The 8,921-nt window shown below is 34.8% G+C and overlaps 1 long non-coding RNA gene across 1 annotated transcript; it reads left to right on the top strand.

Annotated features, from left to right (window-relative positions):
- The first annotated feature begins 1,636 nt into the window (after positions 1–1,636).
- LOC135148420 (uncharacterized) lies at positions 1,637–4,667 on the top strand. Its single transcript, XR_010286598.1, has 2 exons — positions 1,637–2,092; positions 2,790–4,667. It is a non-coding gene; the product is annotated as an uncharacterized LOC135148420 (long non-coding RNA).
- The last annotated feature ends 4,254 nt before the right edge of the window (positions 4,668–8,921 follow it).

Genomic DNA, 8,921 nt, shown 5'->3' on the forward strand with positions numbered 1-8,921 from the left:
TTCTTATTAAAATATATATTTGACTTCATTTTAAATTAGCTATTTGACGGATTTAACTATTAAGAATTTATTAAGTTGTTAAATAAATTTTTTATCTAATCACATTATTATATTATAATTTTACTTTCAATAAAATTAGTTAAATCCAGGATATATACGATAAAATAAAAAATATTATAACCGCTCGTGCATTGCACGGGTTTTAAGCTAATTATATTAATTATAAAAGTCCATAAAAAAATCCCGCATACTTCCGACCAAACCCTTAGTGTTTCGACTTTGGTATAGTATAGATAGTGTACAAAATTTATATAAATGTAATAATTAATATCAAATTCTTATGTCGAGCAATACATAATACAAGCCAAATAAGCCGTATAAATCTTAATCAAAAGCTTTCGAATTGTTTCGATAAGAAATTGTACCCACTTTTCTAAATATCGGTCTATTAATTAATTTATCGCTCAATTAATCAAGCGGGTTAAATTTTGTCTCAATTAATCGAAATCGGGTCAAAGAACAATATTATAAAAAAATTGGGAGAATTACTTTGTATACTATTTTTTCAATCTTATTTCCAAAAATACTACCTTCTCCAATCTTATTTTCTAAAATACTACTTTCTCTGAAATCTTTCAAATATCCTATTTTTTTCGAAATTATTTTTCAAAAATGCGTGCAAACATTACATGTAAGGTACTTGTTGGGACGGAGGGAATAATCAAATAAATTAAAGGGATGTTTGGTTCATGGTTAATGAACCTGATTAGTTATTTGTTGTTATGGAATGGGAATCCAAATTTTTTTAGGTGGTTCAATCATACCCTTCCCAACCGCTTGGCTTATCATACCATTCTCATTTTCATTAATCCTATTCCATACCTGATTGTCTTCCCAATTTCAATCCAAATACCCCTTAAATAAAATTCAAAAATTCTAGAAAAAATATTAAAGAGTGTATTGAATATATCAAATTATTTGTTATATATTTATTGATTAAACCATTTACCAAATCTCTTATTTCAGTTCACAAAAAAATACGGACCAATAACCTAAAATTTATTTCATAAATCCTACACCCTCTATTTCAAGTTAAATATTTAATTTGTGTAAATAATTTGTTTCAAATTAGTTATCTAATTCAATTTTTAATATAATTTTTTAAATAATTTTTAAGCAATATTCTCTAAATTATATTTCCAAAATCAATTGTATGGCATGCTTTTTTAATTTATCATTTTAAAAAATAAAATTATTCAACAAACTATATCTATTTAATATAATTAATATTGATATAAATAAATTTTTAAAAAATATTAATAATCTTAAGATAGAGGAAGTAACATTTAAATATCTAAATAGTACTCCATCAATCCTAATTTGTATACATTTGGTTCAGATACAGAGATAAAAAAAACTTGTAAAAAATAAGTAAAGTTATATGAAAAATAGATATAATGGTGAGAATTATTTATATTTAATAATATATTTGAGATAGTAGAGGAAAGCAGTGAGTGTGATAATGTTCATTTTATTATAGATCGGCAATTTCACAAGAAAATAGTTGGTGATATTTTATACTACAAAAGTTTATTATTTTTAGAATGTATACATATTAGTTGGTGATATTTTATACTACAAAAGTTTATTATTTTTAGAATGTATACATATACGGATGAATGAGACGGAGGTAGTACTATACGAGTCTGGATCTTCTGTCTCTTCTTTGTGTCTATGCGTGTCCCTTCTTTCTTATTGGTCAAATTTTTTACTTTTCGCGTGATCTCTTCTCTTCAAAATTTTATTAATTTTAATTGAGATATATTTTAAATATTTTTGCACTAAAAAGGGAAAGTCCGAAGCCCATGGATCAGTCTCTCTCGGAAACGTTAAACATCTGAGAAATTAACATAATGGGTCATCACTAACTGCAAATATTGAGTTCCGTTGATCTTTATTCTCAGATCCCAGTTATGTTTTGGTTGGATTTTTTTTTTGTTGGGGGGTGTTCTAAAGCTGCGTTTTTTAAGAGTTTTGAGGTCACGGCACCGGAAGATTCACCTGATGACCGATGATCGGAGCCCCAAACATTGTAAGCCACTAAAGTTTTGATTTTTTTGATTTCAAAAAAGAAAAAGTTTTGATTTTTTTTGTTGGTTTTATGTATGTTAATTTGAATTGTTAGATTGTTATGCTATTATTATATTTTCTTTTTGGATTTTATGGTTGTAGAGTATCATCTCATGGATTAGAATTGAATATATATGAATTGGGATTTTTTGGGACTTTTGAAATGCGAGGGTATTCAATTAGGATTTGAAATCCATATGCTAAGAATCCACATAAAATGAAAAAGAATCCATATGAAATGAAAAAGAATCCATGGATTTTAAAAATCCCATAGAATTCATATACATTTAAGAATCCAAAAAAATCCCAATCCAATACACCCCTCTAAATCAATGTCCAAATGGAAAATCGTTTAATGGGAATTCTTTCTGTAGATACTGTTAGTGAGAATTACATGATTCCGACAATTAGAGCAAGGACCACTGACTTAGCTGAACTTTACAACTGAATATATGGAAATGTCTTACTTTAGGAGATACTACCACTTTGTTCCTACTACCTCAACCTATTACAAAATGTCAACCTAGAATTTTCTAAATCCAGCTTACCAAGCTGTCTACTACCAGTGAGTACAATTTTCTAAACTACATGGCACTTTGATACTGTGATTTACTTCCACAACAGTAACACCATGTAATTCAATGGTTTTGTTGCAACAGTGAGAGCCTAAAATCTTCTTCAGACATCATTCCAACAGGTCCCAGAAAATCATCATTCAGCAGGCCTAATGTGTCTGGTCGAGCATATTGATTCATTCGCAGACAGGTTCTAAGGAAGTTGATAAATTCATTGGTGAATCTTCCGGCAAGCCCATGGATTGGCATTTGGGCTTCCGAGTTTTCCAGTAATTGTTCCCAAGTCTCTGGTAATATTCCTATTTCGTCGATATAATTTGCAACATGTAAGAATTGGTTCCTGTTCAAAACTGAAATCTTCCCATAAGCTAATTCCAAAACCACAACACCGATACTCCATACATCATGCCTGTTGGCATGATACTGGTTCCAGAAGTTAAGTTGAGCTTCGATATCTCCTTCTGCAGCTGCGGCCTCCAACAGTCCACGAGGTGGCTGAGCCGCCAGTGCCTCCTCCAATTCATGAGGTAGCTGAGCCTCCTCATTGTCAACAATATGGGAGCCCTTCCCCAGTCACTTATACGGTTTATAGGCAAGAAGTGATTTGCAGCAAAGCCAGCATGCCAGTCTACTTCAAATGCGCTGCATGTAGCAGCCACTTTGATGTGTTGAGGGCTACATACTAAATGACCAGCAGAGAGTTCTGTGTGGTTCAAACTGAAATGATGGAGGTCCCTTATAGCACTTACCATATTAGAAGCAGCCCTGCGAATTTGGGGAACTGTGAAACCTTGGCTAAACCTCTGGTCAAGGAGCATGGCCGTTCTCAAGGACATATTCTCTTGAAGTGCAAATGCTATGCAGATGTATTGCACATTGTTAGAGTTAATATAAAAGCGTTCATCGAAGAGCAAAAGGGTGGTGTCTATCCCTGGGTCTATGAAACAATCCAGCATCTCAGTAATGTCCTTATTGACATTTTCCCAGATACCCTCTTCCTCCCAAATGGGTTGGCCTCCGGCAACAGTACGGGAAAGAGTCTTTAACGCTCTGTTTGGGACCCTAATATTGTTGACAAAACATTCTGACTCGTACACTGGATATTGAAAATCTGGCCCCCAACAACCGATCCTGTTTATAACGCGGTAAGTAGAATTGCCAAATCATATTTCGCTCCCCAAGAAGAAATTATCCATTAGAGAGATGGAGATTCCTGCTTGTACACATAGAGGAAAACAAAAATGGGGGGGGATTGCGACAAGATCATACTTTTTGAGTTCAGTTGTATTTTTATCTTAAATTCAACTTTAAAGGAGACTTTTTGTTTAATCCAGGACTTGGGGAATGCCATAATCCGTGTGTGTTGATAAATAAACATAGACTAGTATAGATGCGTACCTAGAGTAATGTCGGTTTCTTGATTCCAGTATCTATGATCTTCTGATCTTTCTGAGAAAAGAAGAGGGCCTTGTCAGGATTATGTCTAGTGTGTATAAATATATACATACAGAAGTTTGAATTATACCTTCAGTGCAGATTGGTTCTTGGTTTAATGAGATGTCGGTTTCTTGATTCCAGCATCTATGATCTTCTGATCTTTCTGAGAAAAGAAGAGGGCCTTGTGATCTTGTGATTAACTTCTTGATGAAATCTTCAAAGAATTGTGGCTCTCTGGGATAAAAAAGAGAGAGAGCGTGTCATTACAATGTGGTATAACAAATTCTACATACAAGTATCTAGTTACATACCTTACTGTTTCTTAGTTTGAAAGTTTGAAGATGGAGGAGGTTTTCTTGATCAAAGAAACTGGGATAATTAGCAGAGGTGTGACGTGATACTGATGTGTGTGTAGGAGTATAGAGGGAAAGTTTCTTTTAAGTATTTATAATACTTTAAGTACTTAACCGAACATTAAAGATGTAGTACTCCAGCAGGCTAGTTTATTGATTCCTTTCCCTTGCAGTTTTAACTAACTTTTACTGATGTACCCCGTTCAGGGGTGGCAATATCAGACACGACTAATCCCTAACCCCGATTAATCCCTAACCCCGTTCAAGCATTCCCGCTCTACCCCGTATTACTCTCTTAATTAATTAAGCCGTATATTTTTAGGATGAAATGTGATTTATAGTGCTTAAAAAGTTAAAATTTCAAGATTTTGGATTATTTGTCTTTAGTCACATCATTTCTACCGTCCGAAGAGATGATATTTTTACATTATTTCTTTTTGGCAATACATTTTTACATATTTCAAGTTACGCTTGATTTGACAATTTATTAAAAATTAAATTAAATACTATGACCATTTTTAAATTTTATTTTTATTTTATTCTATTTAAAAATAATAAAATATAGATTTTGTTTTCAGAATATACATGCAACAAATTAATAAGACTTTCTTTTCCTTGATGCAAATTAAAGTTTACTCCTTTTATAATAACAATATACTAATATAGGAACTTAGGAAGTTTGAGCATGTATTTCAAATTCTTATTTTTTATTTTTTTATAAAAAAAATGAAAAAGTATTGAAATTATTTTCTTAAAGGAAATATTATAAAAACGTGATGGAATCGGTGGCTGTGCATTGTTTGGGCTCTTTTAAAAAATACATTTTTGTTTTGGTGGGAATCGAACCCGATTGTTACCATTGGACCCGATTTTTAGCATTAATCAATTAAACATCACTGACCCCACTTAATCATATGTGTTGTCAATCATACACACAGGCTCTGTTCTAAAAGTCGGCGATTAATCACCGATTAATCCCTGTTCTATAGGTCGTACTGATCAAATCACCGATTAATCCTGATCATCTGATTAATCCTTGATCAATTCAATTAATTTCCGATTAATCTTTGTTCTGTAACTTTACTGATTAAGTCCGATTCCCGCTTTTTACAACACTGCACACAGGTGTGTTGGTCTCCTTGAGATAACAAATATTTTATATTTTAATTATTGAGACTTACTAATAATTTTTAATCATTTTTTACATTTACTACTTTATATTATATTATTATATAGTATAAATTAGTAATGTAAGTAATTAATCAACTTATTTAATATCTTTTCTTAAATACCGATGACGTGAAATACATTTAATTAAATTGGTACATATGTGAGTTGACTTATAGATTTTCAATATTCTATATTGATCAATTCTGATAATCAATTATACTTGATTAGTTGATTGTGTTGTGTAGTATGGAAATGAAAATTATAAAAATATTTTGTTAGAAAGTATATGTATATTATAAGAGAATAAAATGTTAGAAATTTTACTCATCTTGCCAATTGACAGTAAAAATTCAAAGAAGTCAACAATTTTGAGAGATAAATTTTAAAATATGTGTATATGTGTACGTGATATTTTCGATAACAAAAAATTTGTAAAGAACTGAGTTTTAAATTTTAATATATATTTCATGGAAAATTAAAAGGAGATTTTAATATTTTAAAAAAAATTATAAACAAATGCAACAAAGTCCTTCAGGACAAAATTCCATATCGGGAAAACCTCTCACCAATTTCTTCCTAACTAAAGAATTCATGAAGTTTAAGTGGAAGAGCTTGTTATGCCATGACCAACTGTCATCTGGATAAGATACCGTAGAAGCACAGCACTTTTTTTTTTGATAAGCAGCATTAATATTAATATCTCGGAAAGTCTTACAGCAAGTGTACTAAGCCACCAAAAGGATGCACACATGCATCTGCCACCTAACCTTGCAGCAAAACAACTAAAGAACCTAAAGAACCTACATAGCCAACATGACTTCCATAATCTGAGCAAGAGGGTCCGAGACCTAACATAGAACTGAACAGTTAATAAAACGAAAAGCTAATAAAAGCGACAAAAGATATGAAAGGCTAGAAGTGGTCAGATGCTCGCGCTCCTACACAGCTTTCTAGCCCTTAACCCAGCAAGTGTAGCATGAGAGACATCGCGCTTTCGTTTGAGTGTTGGGGCAGGGGGAGGACCATCCTCAACTTCTCCCAGGCCAAAGTTAGGAGCCACTTCATCGATCGGAGCCTGCAGCACCATCCCCATATCACGATCCACATGATATTTCAGGTCGCCAAACCAGCCCGGGGTTTCAGCGAAAACAGAGAGATGCTGTAACCCATAGTCTGCTAGATACCGAGCAGTTGAGTTCATTTCAGTGGGAATCCATATGATCTTCCTATTTGTGGTGTTCACCTTGAAGTGGTTGGCATGCACTGTGTTGAATAGCCTGAAAGGTTCCAGTTGGTCATCACGCAAGAAAACATGCTCTTGAGTTGAGATAGTTTCAAAAGTGTTATGGTTGGACGTTTCTATAAGCGTCTTTTCCCATTTTTTGTGCACAGATTCCACACACGCCGCTTGAATGCCAGCCATGATCGCCTGCTCTTCATTCAGCCCAACCTGAGGCAGTCCACACATTTGCACCAGCATCATCACGGGCAATCACACCCACCCCTATTGAGTTTCCATTAGCGAGAGGCTCAGGAAGAACTTCACAATGGACATTAATTTTAAAGTAACCCTCATCAGGAAGCTCCCAAGTGACATCCATTGAAAACAAAGTGAAAGGAGAGTGAAAATAGAGAAAGAAAGAGGTGAGTGAGAGAAGATTAGAAGGAGAGATGAATATATAGTCAACTTGGGGCAGAGAAAAGGAAAGCAAATACACAGGTAATTGCTACAACCCCTGGACAAGGAGAAGAGACCGATGGACAATGCACTGGCTGGACTGCAGAAGTTAACGTTGGAAAAGCCAGCAAATCTGAGATTAGCCGCCAATTTTAGAGGAAATCTTTCATTGGTTCCCTACAATCAGAGACCCCCTCTAAAAAAGCTGGCATGAATAGTAACATTGAAAATGTCAATACTAATAGAGCTGTTCCATGCATTTGAAATAGTTTAACTAGCAGAACAACAAAGAAATGCCCGGGAAAGTGAGATGGCAAAAACCAGGGGTCAAGTGTCAATGTGACTTGAGGCCCAATAGCAATGAAAGTTAGGCCTGTTAAGCCCATCTTTGGCCAACTGGTCTGCAGAATGATTAAAAGTACTGGGGACAAATTGGATGCTAACTAGTCCTGCCAGCAGTTGGAGAATGTCAAAGTCCGGTTGTAGTAGTGGGAATGAATCGGATAATCCTCTGTATATAGCATTTATAGCTCCAGTAGAGTCAGAGCATACAACCACCCTTTTGTTAACTAATTTACTGGATTGAATGTAGTTAAGGACATGTAGAATGGCCATAACTTCTGCCTCCAGCACAGAGAAGGCTGGAACCTGGCCAGAGAAGCAGTAAAGAATTTGTTTGCTGCTATTTTTGATACAACCTCCCACCGCACAACATAACTTTCCCCAAGCATTAACATTTTTTGCACCATCAACCATGCAGATGTAATCATAATTTTGGTATTTAAAATCCCAGAACGACATTGAAATGGTGTAGTGATGTATATTAATTGCACCAATTGGGTTCACCTTCCACAGAGGATCATCCCCAAAGTTCATTAGATTCGAAGCAAGTCCCCATTTAGATGAACGAATGAAAATAATCTCTTTCATGGCTGCTCTCGAAGTTCTCTTAGATTGGAAAATAAGCTCATTTCGCGTCAGCCAAATTGTCCACAAAGTAGCTGCAATCACCATTCGCCAAATTGGAGAGACATGTTTCTTGTGAATTAGGCTAAATAATGAGTGTAGAGAAAATTTGGGCACTCTGGCTAGTTGTGGCTTGAGGCTCCACCACTGTCCAACATAATCCCAAGCCCATATGGCTGGAGTGCATTCCCAAAACACATGGTTTACAGATTCTACTTCAGAGGCACACCAAGGACAAAGTGCAGACAAATTCTTTAGCCGGACGCTGAGAAAAGACTTGGTTGGGAGAATGGCCCAAGCAAGTTTCCATAGGAAAGCGGTAATTCTTGGGGGTACTTTTATAGCCCAAATGCAGTTCCAATGCTTGGATGAAGTGGAGGACGAGTGATTAATCCCCAGTTGAAAGAAACCCTCTCTAGAGGAATATGAGCCCTGGTTGGGTATCCACTTGAGAACATCCTCCATGTCATCTAACAAGATTGCCTGCAGGTGAAAAGTGATATAAGAAATAGATTCCAGATCACTGCTAGAGAGTTGTTCTGCCCAAAGTTCCATCCCGGTTTCTCCTTGTAGCCAGATACCAACTACTGAGCGAACAATTGTTAAACGCAT

This window comes from Daucus carota, chromosome 8 (assembly GCF_001625215.2).
Source record: "Daucus carota subsp. sativus chromosome 8, DH1 v3.0, whole genome shotgun sequence".
Classification (NCBI taxonomy): Eukaryota; Viridiplantae; Streptophyta; class Magnoliopsida; order Apiales; family Apiaceae; genus Daucus; species Daucus carota.